Source organism: Mustela nigripes, chromosome 4, assembly GCF_022355385.1.
Source record: "Mustela nigripes isolate SB6536 chromosome 4, MUSNIG.SB6536, whole genome shotgun sequence".
NCBI lineage: Eukaryota > Metazoa > Chordata > Mammalia > Carnivora > Mustelidae > Mustela > Mustela nigripes.
The window spans coordinates 30,584,149-30,604,827 of record NC_081560.1 but is presented as its reverse complement, the minus strand read 5'-3'; positions in this window follow the sequence as shown (position 1 = coordinate 30,604,827).

Here is a 20,679-nt window from a genome sequence, read left to right as displayed (position 1 = left end):
ACCCGGTTTAGCCTCTGGAGCGATGTCCCTCAGCGGAACAGACTTTTAAAAGTCCTGATTTTGTGCGCCGTTGCTCCGCCGCTTGCCGGGAGCCGGCCCCTCCCCCTGGGGTCTATCTTCCTGTCGCTTTGGATTCACTTCTCTGCTGGTCCTACCTTTCAGAAAGTGGTTGTTTTTCTGTTTCCAGAATTGCTGTTCTTCTTCTCTTCGATCTGCCGATGGATTTGCAATCTTTAGATAAGCTATCTAGCTGATCTCCGGCTAGCTGAAGTAGTCTCCGCCTGCTACTTCTCCGCCGTCTTGACTCCTCCTCCTTTGTTAGACCTTCTAATCCACCCCCTCACCTTAAATCTGAAGTAGTCTTTGGGTTTAAAATGGTGCAGACAGCATATTGATTTTTGTTTTTGTTTTTTTAATTTCAATCTGATAACCTGTGTCTTTTGATTGAGGCATTTAGCTGATTTACTTTCAGAGTAACTATTGAAAGATATGAATTTAGTGCCATTGTACTTCCTGTAAGGTGATTGGTACTGTATATTGTCTCTGTTCCTATCTGGTCTATGTTACTTTTGGGCTCTCTCTTTGCTTACAATACCCTTTTCAATATTTCTTGTAGAGTGGTTTGGTGTTTGCATATTTTTTAGTTTTTGTTTGTCCTGGAAGCTTTTTATCTCTCCTTCTATTTTCAATGGCAGCCTAGCTGGATATAGTATTTTAGGCTGCATATTTTTCTTATTTAGTGCTCTGAATTTATCACTGAAGTCTTTCTGACCTTGTCAAGTCTCTGGATAGGTCTGCTGCCGGTCTGTTTCTGCCATTACAGGCTACAGACCTCTTGTCCTGAGCTGCTTTCAGGATTTTATCTTTGTCTCTGAGACTTTTATGTTTTATTATTAGATGATGGGGTGTTGACCCATTTTTATTGATTTTGAAGTGTGTACTCTATGCCTCCTGTACTTGAATGTCTGTTTCCTTCTGTAGATTAAGGATGTTCTTTGCTGTAATTTGCTCCAATATGCCTTCTGCCCCTCTCTCTCTTCTTCTTATTCTGGGATCCCAATTATTCTAATATTTTTTCATTTTATTGTATCACTTATCTCCCAAATTCTCCCCTTGTGATCCAGTAGTTGTCTATCTCTCCTGTCAGCTTCTTTATTCTCTATTGTTTGGTCTTCTATATCACTAATTCTCTCTTATGCCTCATTTATTCCAGCAGTTAGAGCTTCCATTTTTTATTACACCTCATTAATAACCTTTTTGATTTCAACTTGGTTAGATGTTAGTTCTTTTAATTCTCCAGAAAGAGATTCTCTGGTACCATCTATGCTTTTTTTCAAGCCCATCTGGTATCTTTATAACCATCATTCTGAACTCTAGTTCTGACATCTTACCAGTGCTGTATTGATTAGGTCCCTGGTAGTTGGTGATGCCTCTTGTTTTTTGTTTTGTTTTGTTTTTTGTTGAGGTGAGTTACGTTTTTTCATTTTGTCCAGAGAAGAATAGATGACTGAGAGAACAGAATACTAAAAGGATAATAACAACTCCTGAAAAATATACACTAAACACATCAGAAGAAACCCAAAAGGTGGAGGAGGTGGGGGGGGGGTATGAACCATGCTAAGAAGTTTGACATAGGGCTTATAATGAAGTGAACTATAGAACACTTTTATGTAAACAGTGTCATTATTAGGTCTTAAATTTTTAAAAGATGTACATAATGACAGGTAAAAATGGATATGTGGCTCTAAACTTTGGCCCTAAAGACAGGGATAGCTGCTAAAAGAGTAGACACATACAGAAGTTTTCAATGAAAGATGTATAATGCATGGACAGATGTTGGATAATAGCTTCATGTCAAAAACAAAAGAAAACACACAACAAGGGATTAATTAGAAGGTCACAGAAGTCATGAGAATCAGATTGTCTTTTAAACATTAGTTTAAACATTATTTCCACCACATGCTGACTATAAAATCTTGGAGAAATGATAATCTTCTCTGCATTAACAAAGAGTATCTTCATCCATCTGCAAACTTAAGCAAAATTTATACAAAAGAAATTTATTTTTTTTCTTTTTTACCTATAGGTCAGAAAAAAGATGACAGAGAAACTGGTAGTTTCTGATGTCCTTTTTAAATATAGTACCATGGAAATATATATAATTTAGAAAGAAAAATAACCTTCCTTACTAAGTTTCATGCAGTGACACTCACATTTCTCAAATGACTAATAATAAAATTGTAACAAGTAAAACACATTGCTCATTTTCATTCTTGTTAGGACATTTTAGTCTTAAAATATAAGCCATCCCATTATTCTAAGGTTTATTAATTGTGTCAAATTTTAAATGCAAAGTTGAAGAGGATTTGCACTTATAATAGTGAAATAGTTTTTTGCCGTTTGACTAACATTCCCACTGAAAATAAATTAAAATAAAGTAGAAGGAAAGAAAAGAAGATAATAATGGAAAACATAAAAATAAATAATAATAATTGGGCATTAGGGAAAATAAAAGCACAAGTTTGTTCATTAGGTTGATTTATTCAATACAAACAACAGTTACAATTCCATATGTTAACAAGTTGAAAAATTACAAGAAAAAACTTGGTACAGAAGAAAACTTTTATAAAATTTAATGTAGAATAATAATAGTAATTCCACAACATAATAATAGAACTGAGCTTCCTAAAACTGATGAAGAACATTTGCACAATTTCAAAGTTTTAGCAAGCATCACAGTAAATTTGAAATATTGCAAAATTTCCTCTTGTGATTGGGCATAACATAAATGACGATATGATCACCTCTGCTATTAATCAATATTTTGGCTATCCTAGTGCTTATAATAATAAATGAAAAATGGTAACTATTGAAAATGAAGAAATACAAATGTTTATTAATTTGCAGACCACAAAATCCTGAATTTATAATATCACAGTAATTTAGAAAATGAAATGTTACTACTAATATGTTAATACAGAGTTTGTTGAATAGAAATATAAAAAATAACTTTCTACATACACACACTAGATTATTAGAAAACTAGTGCGCATGTTTTGGAGATGATGTGTCAGGAGCATCATCTACTTTTGCCAAAATATAGTGGATTTCACATCACTTAAATTTGAATGCCTAATAAACCCCTAAAGTTAGCTTCTTCCTAAGGAAACATTTTCTTTATTTGCTATTTTACTTGCTTCTTTAAACACGAGGGACTTTATTCAAATAGCATTTTTCTGTTGTGAACTGTGTAATGATACCTTATTAGGGGCTTAAGTGAGAGTAGGGAAAATTTCTGCTGATCATGAATCTTACCAGGGACATTAAAAAGAAAGCACAAACAAAACTAATCTGCTTTACACGACAAATGATTCTTCTGTCCTATACTTAATATCCTCTGAGGCAGACCCTCATAATTAATAGGGGCCTATGAATAATACCATTGTTGATCTTTTTATATGTGGTAGTGAATGAGTGAAAGATTATAATAATATTCTCACTACTTCCTGAAACTTTTGTGTTGACATTAAATTATAGCAATGTTTTAAAAGTTCAATGAATAAAACATGTAAGATAAAAACAGTCTGAGAACAGAAATCTTTTTTGAAGTTTAAATTCTGTTTCTGCTTCATTTTTGTGATCTCACCTGTGTGAGTCTCACTTCTTTCATCTGTAAAATGGAGGAAAAGTAATAATAACCAGTGCACACGGTCACTGACTGAATTTTTTGTCTGTAAAAAGTGCCTTGTGCAGTAACTAGTATTGAAGGTATTTCAAAAGAAAAAGACAGTCTTTGGCATACCAGTAGTAAAAGTAGAAGTGATAGTCATTTACTATGAAGAGATTTGATTTCCATATACCAATGCATGACATTGAGAATTAAGATGATTTTGACTGACTCAAAAATGGATTCAGTAAATTAAAGAGTAAAAAATAGAAAAAACAGTATGCTTATAGATTGGATTTGCTTGAGTATTTAATACTGCATTGTTTTATATTTCTATTTTAATTTATTTTTTAGAAGATTTTATTTATTTATTTGACAGAGAGATAGAGAGAGAGAGATCACAAGTAGGCAGAGAGGCAGGCAGGAGGGATGGGGAGCAGACTCCCTGCTGAGCAGAGAGCCCGATGCAGGGCTCAAGATCCCAGGACCCTGAGATCATGTCCTGAGCTAAAAGCAGAGGTTTAACCCACTGAGCCACCCAGGCTCCCCTTAATTTTATTTTCTATTAGCTATTTTGGCATTTTAAAGTAGAAACCAAATGTTGGTGAAACCATAAAGTAAAAAAGCAACTAACTTTACTGTGGATTTAATTTGTTTTGAAAAATTACTTAGCTCTCCTGTTATTATGGCAAATAGAAACAGCCTGTATTCTGTGGTCTCACAAAGCACTGTTCTGTCAAAAACTGTAGTTTTCAGTCTGCTTCTTATAGATGAAGGTTTTAAAAATGTGATTTTTAAGGTCAATTGTGTCTATAAAATTATGTCTATATTGATAGTCATTAAGTAAACTCTGACAATTACTTAGAGATTAAAAATACATTTTAAAAAGAATATAAAAAGAAAAGTGAGAAGAAGTTCAGGATAAATAACTATAAATGTGACTTTCATTAAAGAATTCTGTTATAGTGAGCTTCTATTTAAAATTGTACTAGAAGCCCTAGCCAGAACAATAAACAAGGAAAAAATTAATAAGGGCTTCCAAATCAGAAAGGAAAAAGTAAAATTAACTCTCTTTGCATATGACATAATCACATATGTAGAAAGCCCTCAAGACTACAACAACAACAACAAAAAGGACAAAGAAAAGCTGTTAGAAGTATTCAATGAATTCATTAAAGTTGCAGAAAACAAAATAACCACAACAAACATTAGTTACATTTTTATACATTAAAAACTGATTATGCAAAAAGGAGATTAAAAAAACAATCCACAAATGAATCAAATGAATAAGTTACGGGAATAAAAGTTACAGCATAGGAGATATAACAATGTTATTATAGTAGTGTTTTATGGCGACATATAGTACCCATACTTAGAGCTTAACATATGAACCCATCAAAGCACTACATTGTACATGTGAAACTAACATAACATTGTGTATGCACTATTCTTCCATGAAAAAGAATAACATATATACAAAACATTAAAAAAAGTCCATTAACAATAATGTCAAAAATAATAAAATATTTGGTATTAAACTTAACCAAAGAAGTGGAAGACTTGTATATTGAAATTAAAAAACAAAACATTCTGATGAAGGAAAATTTAAATGACACAGATAAGGGGAATGACATTCTGTGCTCCTGAATTAGAGAATTAACATTGTTAAAGTGCCCATACTGCCCAGAGTGATTCACAGATTGAATGCAATTCCTATTGAAATGTCTAGGTGTTCTTTACCAACATAGAAAAAGCAATCCTTAAGTTCATATAGAAATACCAAAGACCCTGAATAGCCAAAACAAACTTGAGCAAAAAGAACAAAGCTGGAGATATCACACTTCCTGATTTCAAAATATATTACAAAGCTAAAGTAATTAAAATGATATACTACTGTCATAAATACAAACATACAGAGAAATGGAACAGGTTGGAGAGCCAAGAAATCCACACATTTATGATTTGACAAGTGTGCTAAGAACACACAATGGGGAAAGGATCAATAAATGGTATTGGGAAAAACTAGATATCCACAGGCAAAAGAATGAGATTGAACCCTTATCTCATTTCATATACAAAAATCAACTCAAAATAGATAAAAGACTTAAACCTAGAACATGGTAACAAAAAACTAGAGTAAACCAAAGGAAAAGATTTTTCATGTTGATCTTGGCAGTAATTTTTGGATATGACAGGCAACAAAAGCAAAAATAGATTGAGGATATATCAAACTAAAAGACATCAGCATAACAATGGAAACAATAGAGTGAAAGGCAACTTGTAAAATGGGAGAAAATATTAGCAAACTGCATCTCTTATAGATGGTTAATAGTCAAAATACACAGGGAACTCGAATAACTTAATTAAAAAGATGAGTAGAGGACCTGAATTGGCATTTCTTTAAAAGAAGATAAACAAGTGACCAACAGGTATATGAAAAGCTTCTCAACCTCACTAACCATAATGGAAATGGAAATCAAAACCACAATGATATATCACTTCAGACCTGTTGGAATGGCTATTACCAAAAAGACAAAAATAACAAGTGCTGACAAGGATTGTGGAATAAGGGGAAAACTTGTTCGCTATTGGTGGAATTGTAGTTTGGTATAGCAATTATGGAAAACAGTTTCAAGCTTCCTCAAAAATTTAAAATTAGAACTATAATATGATCTAACAATCTCCCTTCTGGATATATATTTCAAAGAAATGAAATCAGGATCCTGTAAAGATGTCTGTATTCTCTCATGCACTGCAACATTATTCATATTAGCCAAGATATGAAAACAACCTAAACGTCTGTTGTGGAATGAATAAAGAAAATGTGAAATACACACACACACACACACACACACACACACACACATATACACACGAGAATGTTATTCAGCCTTAAAAAGGAAAGAAATCCTTTGAAACAACATGGATAAATCTGGAGAGCATTCTAAATGAAATAAGCTCACCAAAGAAAGGGAAATATTGCATGATTTCCCTTACATGTGGAATCTAAAGTAGTCAAATTTACAGAAGTAGAGGTGGTTGCCCAGAGCTCGGGTGGGGTGGAGTGGAGAGACATTGGTTAAAGGAACAACATTTTGGTATTACAGATAAATGAATTCTGGAGATGTAATGTACAGCATGGTCACAGTAGTTAACAATACTGTATTGTATACTTGAACTTTGCTGAGAGGGTAGATCTTAAGTGTTTTCAACAGAAAGAAAAAGGGAAAAAAGGAAGGTAATAGGAAGAGGAGGAGAGAAAGGGGGAAAATGGGAGTAAGGAAGAAAATATTAACTATGTGAGTTTATGGATATGTTAATTCACTTGATTGTTGCAATATTTTCCAATTTATGCATATATTAAAATATGAGGTTGTCACTTTAAATATATAATTTTTTAAATTTTTCAATTATACCTCAATAACTCTGGAGGAGAAAGGATGCAATAAAGAGTGTAGACTCTTAAAAAAGAGCAATGATACTTAAAGTCTCTACTTTTTGGTAACCTGTTTTCTTTAAGTAGCATAAACATAAGTAGCCAATTAAGTTCTCAGATAAAACCATTATTACATAAGTTTTCCATACCAGTTTAAATTCATGGCTTTAGAACTATTCATCAAATGGTAACTTTCTCAATCTAACTTTTCACTTGGAAAATAGAAGGTTTTACCTATTCTTTTAAAGTTATAATGTGGTTTAACTTGAGCAGAGTATGTTCTTATAATATTCAACCTCAGATTTTCTAATACTCATTTGTATGCAAGCATTAAGAATTATACTCCCTCAATTCATTTTATTTAATGATGTAAGTTATACTCTCTGGCAGTGGCAATTTTTTTTTTTTGTATTTTTACAAAACAATTTTTTTTCTGTAAAATTTTACTTGATCCCTTTACCAAACATTGTTTTTTTTTCCTCTGAATGAGAACTGGCAAATAGAAAAAAAGGGGGGGGCTTAATAAATTAGTTGAACCCAGGACTTTCTTTTTTTTTTTTTTTTTTTTTAAAGATTTTATTTATTTATTTGTCAGAGAGAGAGAGCAAGAGCGAGCACAGGCAGAGTGGCAGGCAGAGTCAGAGGGAGAAGCAGGCTCCCTGCGGAGGAAGGAGCCCGATGTGGGACTCGATCCCAGGACGCTGGGATCATGACCTGAGCCGAAGGCAGCTGCTTAACCAACTGAGCCACCCAGGCATCCCCAGGACTTTCTTTTTAACATACAATATATTATTTGTTTAAGGGTAACAGGTCTGTGATTCATCAGTCTTACACAATTCACAGCATTCACCATTGCATATACCCTCCCCAATGTCCATCACCTAATTCCGTTCCTTCTACACCTCTCTACTCCAGCAACCCTCAGTTTGCTTCCTGAGACCAAAGTCTCTAAACTTTTGTTTTCTTATCTTGTTTCATCTTGTTTCATTTTTCCCTCCCTACCCCTATGATCCTCTGTCTTGTTTCTCAAATTTCCCAAATCAGTGAGACCATATGATAATTTTCATTCTCTGATAGGCTTATTTCACTTAGCCTAAACCCTCTAGTAAAATCCCTGTCATTGCAAATGGCAAGATTTGGGGTTTTGTTTTTGTTTTGTTTTGTTTTGTTTTTTGATGGCTGCTAATATTCGTGTGTGTGTGTGTGTGTGTGTGTGTGTGTGTGTATCACATCTTCTTTATCCATTCATCTCTTGATGGACATCTAGGCTCTTTCCATAGTTTGGCTATTGTGAACATTGCTGCTATAAACATTGGGGTGCAGGTGCCCCTTCGGATCACTGCATTTGTATCTTTGGAGTACATACACGGTAGTGCAATTGCTGGAACCCAGGACTTTTAAGTAAGAAAATCACAAAGGTCGTTTTTATAGTTTCCTTTGCAGAAAGAACTTCTGTTTCTCTATTCTGAGTAAATAGGCTAATGGCTAATTTGCCCTGCATGTAATAATATGAATGAAATGTTACTGCACTTCTCTGTACTATCTGAAATGCCACAGTGAATTGAGGATGGAAAATAAATATAGTTTATAAGATCTTCACCTTCATTTGAGTTGGACATATAATTTGCTTTGAACAATGGAAATATCAGATATGACACTGGAGCAGGCTTGAATGGAGCTTACTCCTTAGAGCTAGACTTCTTTTGCTGTACTCAGAGCCCTGAGGCTATGCCATGACTAGCCTGAACAAGACTGCTGGGAGACAAAAGGTCAAATAGAGGAGAACTGGGGAATTCTAAAGGGCTAACTACCTAATAGTGAGGCCATCCTATATCACTTAGTCACGTGCCCATCTTTCTGCTGACAGCAAACACAAAGGAGGATTTTACATTAGTTGACCTTGCCTAGGCCAGATCCCACCTTTGGACTTATGGACTGGATTAAAAAAAGGTTCTGTTGTTTAAAGTGAAGTGTTTTTTTAAATATTTATTTATTGGGGGGCAGGGAGGTCCAGAGGGAAAGACTCTCAAGCAGATTCTGGAGCTTGACCTGGGTTTGATCTTATGATTCTGAGATCATGACCACAGCCAAAATCAAAAATTGGACACTTCACCAACTGAGTCACCCAGGCGCCCTTAAAATTAAGTTTTATTGCACAGTAAAAAGTAAGTGATAAATTATCCAATGTAAATTAGGTAAAAAATGATTCTATAAAGAAGACTGGAGCCAAATAATCTACAAATATGAAACACATAATTTGCAAAGTGGTTCTTCTGTGAAGGGGTTAAAAAAACTAGAAGGTTTCTATATCAGGAAAAAAAAATCTATTTAAGTGATAGAGAAAGTTTAAATCATCAACTTCATTTTTATACAGGACCCCATATTATATGTAGCTTTTTGTTTCTAATCAGATAGAGCTAGTTCTATATCAATAAAACCAAAATAATGAGTTTGATATTCTTGTGCCAAATAACTTCATTATTGATGTAACCAGAGAGTTTAACTTAAACCAAGCTAGCTGTTTGGCAAATTCAAATTTTTGTCGCTATTAAAATCATGAGGGATTGTACGAAGTATTATGGCAAACATAAAAAACAGTTCAGAATACTTGTCTTTACTAAATGTTCACATTTTGCCAGCCTTACTTAGGTATAATTGACATAAAACATCATGTAAATTTAAGATGTACAGTGTGTGGATTTGATATACATATATTGTGATATGAATACCACCATTGTGGTATCACCTAATATTTACTTCAGTCACATAATATAATTACCATTTTGTGTGGAGGGTGAGAATATTCACATTTTAAATATATCTCAGAGTGCTTATACTTTGTACAGTGAAGTATACATAGTATACCTAATCTTCCCTCTTCTACATGTTATTTATTTCATTGTTTTAAAAAAAAACCACCTTATTCCTAACTTTAAACTAATAATTATGATTCAAGAGCAAAAAAAATTATGAGAATTATTAAACTTAAATTAACTTGTTAAACTAATTTTATTTAACATAATGCTTTCTCTACAATGTTGTATAATTGTTTCTTGGATGACCTTATACTTTTTGCCTCAACAAATTGGAGAAAGCTTGGAGAAAATCCTATATTTGTATAAAATTTTGTATAAGCCAAGGGGGAAATCTTTTCCATCTAATTTAGCATCAGTTAGGAAGAGCCAATTTTTTCGTTTTAACATCTTGCCCTAAAATAAAATAAGTTAGCTGAGGTAGAACATTTATTGACAATAATGTGCAATTAATGATTTTTTTGTCCCATACTTTAATTAAATTTTACTTAAGTCTCTTCTTTAGGCAAGGAAACCATGAAGAGATTCTTACCATTTTTTCAAATTTATATTTCACAGAACAGATTTAATGCAATTTCCATTCCTTGTGAAAACAAAAGAAACAATGTTTCTTTGTACTTTTGGAGCACTCACTATGTTCTTAACCAGATTCTATAACCTTAGGTGACTCTACTCCATCAGCCATCCAGTGGGATATTTTACAGGAAACTTGAGTCTGGCTACCTTCTTTTTTGTGCATATGACTCACCCAAAATATCAAAACCTAGAAGAGCAAGCCATATTCATTCATATATTCATTTTCTTCCATGTCACTGAAAGCTGATCAAGCTAGCCCACCCCTCCTGAATTCTCCAGAAAAGAGTGAGACACCAGTCTTAACTAAACTTCCTAAATTCCAAGGACATATGCTTGTTTATATTAATAATTCTCTTGGGCCTCACTCAAGAAGCAGTCTCGAGTCAATATAAGGGCTTCTGAAGCTTATTGATCATTGACTCAGGAACAATATGCAGATGTTCCATCCTGGAAATTATCATTCCCAATATCTCAAAGAGTTCTTTTGATGCCATCTCAGTTGGATTGGAGGTAGAGTTGAGTGCAGGAATGGAAAAAGAAAGAAAATTGCTTAGCATTCTCAATTTATAGATCAATGGATAGGCCTCCTATTAGATCTTTTATTAGATCTTTAGCTTTCTCTGAACTGTATCTGGGTGATGATTGCTTAACCAATTTACATACCACTTATTAAATCTTGCATAAATGTGAATAGGAAATTCTTGTTGGTTAAATTACAGAAATTCCCGTTTAACATTGTATAGTGAAATGGCTAGCTCACATTAAATGTTCAGTGAATGTTGATGCAATAATCATATTACTACCAGTTGGAGTTAAAAAAGAAGTAATGATATGTATTGGAATGAAGATGTAACTTAAATTAGGATTTCTGATTTCTGCTTATGGATCTAGATTCTTGATCTTGATCAAGTCAACACATTTATATTTTTCTCATTTCATAGCTATATATACACACATATCATGTATTTTTTGTGTGGTATACTGTCTTCTTCCACTTATAATTATCTATAATTCTAACCACTATTCAGTCAATATAATTTTTTTGTTTAATTAACTATAACTATATATTCAAACAGAAATGTAAAAACAGCTTTATTTTGACTTTCATCATCCCAAATGGGGATATAGTCACCACAGATGAATATAGATTTAAATCTCTTGAAGACAATAATATACTCCCAAGGGAATTTCAAGCATATTCATTATTTCTTTAGGTCTGGGTTTGTTAGACATAGAAAACCCACTTAGATACCTACCAAAGAACAATTTAGTTAACTTCGATTACTTACCAAGCCTTAAATGTTTTATTCTAGAGCTGAGTATTTATATTTGAGGTAACACAGTTAGAAGGAAATGCAATGTTTGGAGTTGAGACCAAGGGTGGAGCGGGGGAGGAAGGGGGGGACACTAGAAGTGAGGTAAGCCACATTTCCATCTTTGTCTCATTTCAATTAAAAGGGATTCATATATCCTCTTACAATATTTAATAAAAAATAAATGTTGACAGTAGTTGGGCTTCTAAATCCTTTGAAGTCAGAGGTAGAATGGAAAGCAGAAATCCATTAACTTAAGCCTCTTACGTTTCTGAAAAGTAACACAATTAGTGTTTCCCTAGAATAGCTGGTCAGAAGGAGAGGTCTAAATGTCTAAAGGTCTAAAGAGAAATGTCTATATCTTTTTCATGTGCTCAGTACCACTCCTTGAAAGAGTCATTTTGTCTTATTGTGCATTTAAATTTAGATCATTACCAAGAAAAATACCAGATTTTCTTTAATTAATATGAAATATTTTCCAAAAGTGAGACAGTAATTCAAATAAACCCAAAGAAATAATACGTCTATGTCCATCTCTTTATGAAATGTAAAGACCCACAAACTACTAAAAACGACTGATCTATTTAAGTGATTGGTTCAAAAGGGAAAAGAGAAAGAGAGAGAGAAAAAACAAGAAACAGACTCTTAACTATAGAGAACAAATTGGTTGCCAGAGAGGAAGTAGGGGGTAGGGGATGAGTGAAACAGGTGAATGGGATTAAGAGTACATTTACCGTCAAATGTATAGTACACCTGAAACTAATATAACACTGTATGTTAACAATACTGGAATTAAAATTTAAAAAACAATACAATTTTAAAAAGTTAAAAAATAAAAATTTCCCATTAAAAATAATAAATAAATAAACTGTAGTATAACCATACAGTGATATTCCAACAAACACAAAATAACAAACTACGCTATAACAAAAGCTTAAGTAAATCCCAGAGGTATTACACTCCGTATGAAAAGCCAGCCTCAAAAGGTTACATATGTTATGATTCAATTTATATAACTTTCTCCAAAAAACAAAACTAAATTGATGGAGAACAGATCAATGGGTGTCAGGGTTGGGGGGGCAGGTAGGAGTATAAAAGGATAGCATGAAGAGCTTTGGGGGATGTTGGACTTTATACTGTATCAAGATTGTGTTGGTGGTTACATGAGTCTAAACATATTTTAAAATTCACAGGTCTGTATATCAAAAAAAACGGGGGGCAATTTTACCATATGAGAATTTAAAAATAAACAGCATTTCTGAGAAAAAAATGATCTGTTCAAAGAGAAATGTACTCACATAAAAATCAGAGTTCTTATACTGTTTAACAAAAATTCCCTCAAAACAAAAATCAGAATACCATGAAATACAGTTCTTATTAAAATTTAATATAAAATTCCTGACAAACCTTTCTTATTTTTATTCAGGGTGTCATAATGTCATCATAAGAATTGAATTTGAGACAGAGTTTGAACATTAAAAAAAAGTCTTAGCTTTCAAAAGTCCTAGGAGAAGGAGGCCCTGTGGGTGACCTCATTATTCAGTTTTAAATTTAGCAAAGGAGAAACTGACAAAGTAACAAGGACTATGGGCAGAAGTTGCAGCAGTGGAAGGCAGAACCTTTTAGAAAGAATAGACTCTATCATCACAGGGAAGAACTCAAAATTAGAGGGCCATAAGTTGACACTTCGAGTATTCTAGAGGCTTTGTATATTTTGCTCTGAAATAACACTGTCTACAATTTTTCCCTTTTCCTTAGAAAGTGTGTTTTTTTGTAAATGTGTCCAATTTAGACTTACTGGTTACAATGAAATGAGGGTTATTTGTTAAAAGAATTAAAAGACACATTTTTAAATTTATGATTTATGTTATATCTATATACTTTTAAAATTTTGTTATTGTATTCAAATTGCATTTTTAAAATATTTTATTTATTTATTTGACACAGAAAGAGAGAGAGAGAGCACAAACAGGGGGAGAGGCAGAGGGAGAGGGAAAAGTAGGCTCCCTGCTCTGGGATTTGATCTCAGGACTCTAGGATCATGACCTAAGCCAAAGGCAGTGACTCAACCAACTGAGCCACCCAGGTACCCCTAAAATTTTATTTTTTTAAGATGTTATTTATTTATTTGAGAGAGAGAGAGAAGAGAGCACAAGCAGGGGGAGGGACAGAGGGAGAAGCAGAATTCTTGCTGAGCAGGGAGCCTGATGTGGGACCAGATCTCAGGATCCTGGAAACATGACCTGAGCTAAAGGCAGACCTTGAACCAACCACCACACAGGTGCCCCTAAAATTTTAAAATAGTATAAAATATACAAAACATTCAGATGACAAGAAAAATAAATAAAATGGTTTTGACCTTTTTGTAACAATCCAAATATACTATTTTCATTTTATTTCCCCCCACAAATATTACTCTTGGAAGAGCATAATGGATACTATTCTATTTTGACAATGTAAAATCTAACACTCAGAATTTAAATGATCTCATAAAAAAAGTCCTGGGCAAAGGCCGCAACTAGGCTCTTATTACAGATCTTATCCAGTCTAACATCATTACCATCTCATATGGACTTATTCAATATGAATTAAAGTTAAATATTTATAGTTGTATGTCTACAAACAATGGTTTCATGGGTTGCACTAAAATTTAGACTTTATTTTCAGAGTTTGCATTAAAATTGAAGCTGATCTCCAGTTATATCTAAGATTTTAGGTAGCTAATGGATGCACATTAAAACTTTGTAACATGCAATCTGATACGTGTATTTAAAACAGACTCAGTTTTCTTGGAATTAGGTTTTTGTGCAACACATCACATTTTCTTCTCTCTCTCTGTCTCTCTCTTTTTTTGTACCTATAGACGTACATGCAGGGAAAGTGGTTATTTGTCAGTATTGCGCTTGAGCACAACACTGTGCTAGTACCATATACCTAATAATATTCCTGGATGAAATTAAAGTGTTGAACACATAGATAAAATTATTTACTGGTGCGTTCTAAAGCATCTTCTCTGCATACAATCAAAAAGATTAAAAGAGAAGTGATTCAAAATAAAAAGATTATAGCCACCCATATGAGTGGCAACCAACATCTGGAACTGTGTTTATATGGAAGTGTTCATGAAGTAGTTCAATAGAAATATTCTGAAGTTTAGTAGTCGAAAGGAATGTTGTGTCCTGTGAAAATCAATGTAACAAAGAAACTTTAGTCTATTAGATGGGGAAGCCTCTTTCAGGTTTCAGATAATCTCAGAGCTACTTTTTTCCCAATAATAATATCAGAAATAAAATATTGAAATATGAGATAGAGATTTTTTAAAAAGGGACAGAGTGAGTATGTTGTATTACAGCAATAATTCTTGTTAAGTCAAGGTAGTTCTTGGCACTTTGCAAAAAAAAAATCTTTAAATTTATCATTTCTTAGAGATATACAAATTGAAATAACAGTATATAGATTAAAAAATAAAACTATAGAGCATTCTGTAGACGTGGAAACTAAGAATTCCTTGAAAGTGATGTTATAAGTCTAAATACAAAGAACTGATCATTACAATGTTGTTTCTTATATCTTCAGAAAGAATCAATGAAAACCAGGAACAATAAGATTATTTGGCCAAGACACTTATAAATTCCAAATTTGATGGATGACAGTAAATTATGACCACCACCATGAAAGACACTGGGATTACAAAAATTAAAAAGGGTATAAGTGACTTCCAGAATGGCTAAATGAAAGTTCAGCAAATACTGTTTAAAAAGAACAATGACAAAACTAGACAGAATTGTTCAAACAACCCTTTAAAAGACTCTGGAAATTGTGGCACCTGGGTAGCTCAGTTGTTTAAGTGTCCAACTCTTGATCTCAGCTCAGGTTTTAATCTCAGTGTCATGAGTTCAAGCCACACATCGGGCTCCATTCTGGGTGGGAACCTACTTAAAATAATAACAACAATAATAATAATAAAGACTCTGGAAATTGAAGTCATAGGACAAATGACTTATTTAGGAAAATGTACTGATTTACAGTAAGAAAAATGGAAGTGGCTCTCCACTGAGCACAGTGTTTTGTCTGGCCTACACTCAATACTTCTTCCCCTAATTCCTCAGTACAGAGGTTCCACAAGAGTGGTGCAGTCAGAAAGGACTGATAGAATAGGGTGATTACTGAGATCAAAGCATGGAAAATTTTATTCCCAGAGGTGTTATCAAAAACAACAATTATAATGTCAAATGATCAGGGTAGATCATTAATAACTATATTAATATTTCTATACCAGTTGGGGCAAAAATTAGAATAATAAATCATGAATTTAGATGGGAGATCAGGATAAAGAGATCCAAATATTTTCTGAAGATTCTCTGTATCCATGTTTTTATGAAAAATTAGTGCATGCACAAAGCTAAATTCATGCCCAAGAGAGACCAGTAAGCACCTCATCTATAGATAAATGGGTAGCTTTGTGAATGAAGGAAGTGTACTTCCTACAAAACATTTCTAAACTCTCTTTTAATTTGTAATGGATTCCCTAACCTGTGCACAGCTCCAGTGGCCAGTGGTGAAACACTTACTGGCTCAAGATGTTTAAACATGATTTCTGCTAAATCTCTGGCTGACAACTGGGCAATAAGAATCAAATGGCAACTCTAGGAAGACTGACTAGAATATAATATGACTGAAAGGACAACCAGGTGAACAGAGGCAAACTGAAGGTAATAGACTACATACAATTGGGCAAGGCATGTTACTAAAGAAACAAACTGTAACTGTCCTTCAGAACAACACACTGCTTAGAATATCACCTATGAGAAATTATACTCGTTACCAAGCATGCTTAGATATTGCCTTAAGAAAAACATGTACTTGCAACAAGCCTCTGGGGGAGAGAGTGAGGTAGGTTCTTGAAGCACAGCTGGGAACACTGGGCTCGCTCAGGACAGAACTCTGCCTGCTTCATTTCGTCCGTTATCCCCCCTTCCTTGGAGAGCATCAGCAGTTAGTCACAGTCCTTTCATTTGGGCTTGCTCAACATAGGTCATGTATCACATAACCAGACATATTTTGCCTTTCTTGTTACGTATCTACAAGACTCATGGTCAGTGTGTAATCTACTCCGGCTTCTTTGTTGATTGTTATCCACTTTCTAATAAATATAAGACTGAGGAGTTGTTGGGGGCGAGCGACAGTCTTTTCTACTGTCATCCCCTGCTCCCATTCTCTTGCAGCGGACTTGTTTGTGCCTCATTTTCTCCTGTGTGCTGTCAGGAGGTGACACAAACAACTACACAAATACACCCTGGAATGGGAAGTCAGAGTCAATATTTGTGATAATATGTCATCTGAAGTGTTAGGTTTTCAACAATAGCACCATAAAAAAATTAGATGTGCAGAAGGAGAAGAAAAGGGATGTTTTAACCCATGCACAAGAAAAAAAGAGAAATATAAAATTGAAAATATAAAATTGTCCGATTTTTATGATCCCTCATGATCATGACTGTAACGAGGAGCACCTTTAGCTCAGGTCATGATCCCAGAGTCCTGGGACCAAGCCTCACCCACATCAGGGTTCCTGCTCAGTGGAGAGCCTGCTTCTCCCTCTCCCTCTGTTACTACCCCTTCTAGTACTCTCTCCCCTTCTCTCTGTCAAATAAATAAATAAAATCTTTTAAAAAATGACCATGATGACTCTTTCCTCTTTCTCTGATTATGTGTATGCTGGTGTATTCATGGGTATCATACAGGCCTATGAGTTTCTATTCACTGTTCTCCATTCTTTTTCTTTTCTTTTCTTTTCTTCATACAAGATAGTCTCTCTCCTCAATCCAACATGTGGGTGAAGTTTGGTCCCTGGACCCTGAGATCATGACCTGAGCTAAAAGGGGCTCCTCATCATGGTCATGTTGTAAAGCACAAAATAGGAGGAAACCTTAAAAGAAAAAGAAAAGAAAGAAAATCCTTACAGACAATGGGAACATTTATAGCTTCCCCAAAAATAGCAATGGGAGACAGAAGACAGTGAGATGGTGTATTCAAAGTGCTGAAAAAAGAGAAAAAATGCCAACCAATAGTGTCTTACCTAGTGTAACTAACCTTTAAAAGTGAGGTAAAAACATCCCTAGGTAAACAGAGTGAGAAAATTCTTTCATAATGAACTTTTCTAGAAAAAATCATACAGGAAATTATTCCAGATAAAAATGACATTGTATGGCAAATCAGATCCTGTCAAAGAAGTAAAGATCACTTAAGTAATTATATAGATAATTGTAAGAGGCACTATGACTCTTTTGTGTTAATAAATTTAAAAGAAAATTGCATGAAACAGTAATTATAAAAGTATATTTTAGGGCTTATAAGACACCATCAGAGAGCAGTAAGTAACTCATAACCACAAGAAGAAATGAAGAGCACTAGAAATAATAATTATGTACAGTTCATAAATGATGATAAATATATTTCCTCCTTTCTGGAAGCTACTCATATCTGAAGTCATTTTAAAGACATGAAAAATTTAGTAACCACCCTTCTAGGAATATCCTTTTTAAACATATCACTTCCATAGGTATTATAGACATTATAGTCACATACATACATATTTTATATTTATATAACATATTTTATATATCACTAAACTAACACCAAAGGGAGTAACTCAAAAGTAGAGTAAAAGAATAAATGAAATAAGAAAAATATCTATTTAGTATAGAAGAAGCTGAGGAGCTGGTAAAAAAGAGGTATAAGACATAAGAACATATTTATATGTGTATTTACTATGTGACATATATATTTATAATAGATATTAATATGCAGTTTATGTATATTTTCATCAATAAAATTGCAGACATAAATCCAGCCATATTAGTAACAAATGTGAGTGGAATAACACTCCAGATTAAAGGCATAGTTGTCTGACTGAATAAAAAGCAAGATAAAATTCCATGTTGTTTATTTTTGTTAAAGATTTTATTTATTTATTTGACAGAGAGATAGAGAAAGAATGCACAAGCAGGGGGAGTGGCAGAGGGAGAGGGTTCCCCATTGAGCAAGAAGTCCAATGCGAATTCAATCCCAGGACCCTGGGATCATGACCTAGCCAAAGGCAGATGCTTAACTGACTGAGCAACCTAAGTACCCCCATAACTACATGCTATTTAAAAGAAGCACACAGTTCATATTATATCTGAAAATAGAAATAAATTGACAGTGAAAATATAGGAAAAATGTATCATACAGATGGTAACCATAAAAGACCTTGAGTGATAGTACTAATATCTGAAAAAATATGTATACTTCAGACAAAAAAAAAAAAATACTGAAGATAAAAGACCTTTTAGAATATTAAAGGGTCAGTTTGTATCAAGAGGATGTAAAAGTTATAAATACACATGCACCTAACAAAAGAGACCTGAAATATTTGAAGCAAAACCTGATAGACTGGATTGGATATATAAGCAATTTAGCAATTAACACTAAGACACAAAATAACTGTCTTCTAAAGAAGAGTAAAAACAAGTTGGGGAAAAAAAAACAGTAAGTATATAGAAGACTTGGAAACACTATGAATCAGACATAATATCTATAGAGCACACTATACAACAAAAGGAGAAAGCTTATTCTTCTGAAGCCGATAAAGAATACTCTCTAATATAGACCATATGGTAAGTCATAAAACAAGCCTCAATAAATGTAAAATCATTGAAACCATACAAAATATGTTCTCTGACCAAGTCAGAATCAAATTAGAAAGCAACAAAATAAAGAAATTAGGGAATCCACAAGTAAAAATGGAATTAAGCAACACACTTAAAAATAATGTCAGGGTTAAGGAGGAAATCACAGGGAATTTAGAAAGTGTTATGAGCTAAATGAGAACAAAACCACAACATACTGCAATAAATGGGATGCAGCAAAAGGATGCTTATAGGAAAAATATATAGCTCAGTATTAGTATGCTAGGGCTGCCATTTTCACACAATACCACAAAATGGGTAGTTGATATACCAGAGGCTTATTTTCTCACAGTTCTGGAGGCTAGAGAATCCTGGACTGCCAAGTTTTGGCAGATTTGGTTTCTCCTTTGCCTTGTCTTGTTGGCTTGCAATATGGCTGTTTATTTGCTGTTTTCACAGGGCCTTTCATCTCTGCATGCATATTTCTGGTCTCTTCCTTTTCTAAAAGGGACACCAGTCCTGTTGGATTAAAGGTCCATCCTTATAGTCTCATCTATCCTTAATGATCTCCTTGAAGATATCTCCAGGGGCACCTGGGTGGTTCAGTCAGTTAAGCATCTGGCTTTGGCTCAGGTCATGATCCCAAAGTCCTGAGATTGAGTTCACCCCCCATCTGGCTCCCTATTCAGTGGGGAGTCTGCTCCTCCCTCTTCCTCTGCCCCTCCATCTGCTTGTGCTGCGTTTCTCTGTCTCTGTCTCTCTCTCAAATAAATAAATAAAATATTGGAAGGAAGGAAGGAAGAAAGAAAGGAAGGAAGGAAGGAAGGAACGAACATCTTAGTCCTTATTCCTTTATCCTAAGTCAGGATAAAAACCATCTAGGGGAAAAACAAAACAAAACAACAACAACAACAAAAAGCACGACAATCAGTTAGAGCTAGCATCCTACCCACAAAACTGAATCTTTTCCAGAAGAGAACATGATATGATGGTCCACTCTCTCACTGACTCTATTTGATGTTACACCGAAGGTTCTAGCCAATGCAAAAAGAAAGAAACAACAATAACCAAACAAACGAAAACAGCCATATAGGAAAGGGGGGAAAGAAAAGTTAAACTGGTGGGGTGCCTGGGTGGCTCAGTGGGTTAAAGCCTCTGCCTTCGGCTCAGGTCATGATCCCAGGGTCCTGGGATCGACCCCTGCATC